Source organism: Oratosquilla oratoria, chromosome 13, assembly GCF_046742065.1.
Source record: "Oratosquilla oratoria isolate Oo_2021 chromosome 13, ASM4674206v1, whole genome shotgun sequence".
In the NCBI taxonomy this organism is placed as follows: domain Eukaryota; kingdom Metazoa; phylum Arthropoda; class Malacostraca; order Stomatopoda; family Squillidae; genus Oratosquilla; species Oratosquilla oratoria.
Window position 1 is genome coordinate 29,687,156 of NC_134789.1, and position 2,500 is coordinate 29,689,655.

General features: G+C 31.2%; 1 protein-coding gene across 1 annotated transcript in view; it reads left to right on the forward strand.

The window, feature by feature from the left end:
* LOC143032129 (esterase E4-like) overlaps nucleotides 1–2,500 on the forward strand; it is a 49,573-nt gene that overhangs the window by 12,857 nt on the left and 34,216 nt on the right. The gene's annotated exons all lie outside the window — the stretch shown is intronic.

The following is a 2,500-nucleotide window of genomic DNA, read 5'->3' on the forward strand; positions in this document are numbered from 1 at the left end:
TGATATTGTTTTGTTAAACCAAAACACAAGTAATATTATTATCAAATTGTACAAAAAAGAAAAAGAAAAAAAAAGAAAACAAAAAAAAAAATATTTAACAGAAATACAAAAACTGGAAAGGTTATGCCACATAAAACTTTCGGACGTTATACACACTCATATACACAGAAATATTAATGGTAACAGTAAATGAAAAAAAAAAAACATACACAATCATATACACATGGAAATAATAATGGTAATAGTAAAACAAACAAAAAATACAAAAGAACAAAACCTTGTGGCTGAAAGGTCCACAGGACATTTGGTACCATTAGGAAATTTGGTACTGTTTTACTATCCTATTAATTATAAAATTGTCTAGTTTAAATAAACCTAAACTCAATATATTTAACTTGAGTTTAGGTTTATTTAAACTAGACAATTTTATAATTAATAGGATAGTAAAACAGTACCAAATTTCCTAATGGTACCAAATGTCCTGTGGACCTTTCAGCCACAAGGTTTTGTTCTTTTGTATTTTTTGTTTGTTTTACTATTACCATTATTATTTCCATGTGTATATGATTGTGTATGTATTTTTTCATTTACTGTTACCATTAATATTTCTGTGTATATGAGTGTGTATAACGTCCGAAAGTTTTATGTGGCATAACCTTTCCAGTTTTTGTATTTCTGTTAAATATTGTTTTTTTTTTTTTTGTTTTTATTTTTGTACAATTTGATGATAATATTACTTGTGTTTTGGTTTAACAAAACAATATCATAGGATAGTAAAGCAGTATCTAGTTTCCTAATTGTACCAATTGTCCTATGGACCTTTCGGCCACATGGTTTTTGTTCTTTTTATTTTTATTTTATTTTATTTATTATTATTATTTTTTCTTGTTACTTTCACCTTTTCTATGTGTATATGAATGTATATGTATTTTTATTAACATTAACATTTCCATTTGTAATTAAATGTGTTGTATGTATAATGTCCGAAGGTTTTATGTGGCTATGACCTCTCCCAGTTTTCTTTTTTCTGTATAAATATTGTGTTCTATTTTTTCTTTCTTTGTACTCTGAGGATGTCGTAATAGACGAAAACGTTCAGTATTCCGACTTTAATTTCCCTGTGGTTTCTGCAATATCTTTTCGTCACGCGTTATTGTGATTATTTTTGCAATATATATATATATATATGCACAAGTATCACAAATCACACGTGACTACACCGATAAGTTGAATATCACAGGGAAAAGAAAAATTCTTGGAATCCGAACGCGCTTTCGTGATATTTTCACATCTTCAAGGATTACATGATCGTAATCCTTGAAGATGTGAAAATTTCACGAAAGCGCTCGGATTCCAAGAATTGTTCTTTTCCCTGTTTTATTCAGAATATATATATATATATATATATATACATATATATATATATATATATATATATATATATATATATATATACAGACACATATATATTGTAACTTCCTCCTTTCTGTCCATCATTATTTCCGCTGTTCATCAGTCTATCAACTGTGTGCCTTCCCCTGTCTGGAAGCCATGTAAAACTGAAATCTTAACATATTTTTCTCATTCTTGTAATTGAATCATCAATGCAAGAATCAACCAGCAAGCTCTCTCCTTTCCTTTCATGGGAAGGTTCTGAAGCACATTCGCTAGTGGATTTCCTCCGCCAGCCTATGACTTGGTTTTAAGATGGAAGCACCATTACGTTTGCTATATTCTAGTACTTGACAATGATTTTGTGTGCTCTTTTCTTTGCTATATGAAGTCTTATTATTTCTTTGTACATTTTATCAGTCGGAGAAAAATGTATGAATAGATTAATTTAAAACATTGAATCATATTGGACTTATTTTGATACATCACCTCTGAAGAGGTCTCCAGGAACGTTTCTTTCTCTCTTGCTTTCTCTCTTTCTTTCTTTCTTTCTTTTTGACAAAAGAAAAACGAAAAAGAAAAAAACGAAAAAAGATAAAAAGTGGACATCAAGGCACATGGATTTTTCAAAGTGGTTTCGCCAGGGCCCCTTTAAGCCACCCCTTGCAAATATTGATCTGGATGTATGTTATGGCCGCTTATCAGGAAGATTCCATTACGTATCAGAAGTCCAAGGACAAAAGAACAAGAGTCAGAATAGGTCTTCGATAAAAAGAAAACGTTCGCGAAAGATAGTCTATCCCCCCCCCCATTTTTTTTTTTTTTTTTTGTGTCCTTGTTTGATGGTATATATATGTGCACGCGTGTTTATGATGGTGTGTGCATGCGTGTTTATGTTAGTGTGTACGCGCGTGTTTGTATTACTGTGTGTGTGTGTGTGTGTGTGTGTGTGTGTGTGTGTGTGTGTGTGTGTGTGTGTGTGTGTGTGTGTGTGTGTGTGTGTGTGTCACTGCTTTTATATTAATTTTCCCATCCTCTCAAATTTGTATATCTTCATATATGTTCACATTTGCGTGTGTGTTTTGAGCATGAGCTTGTGTAAACAATT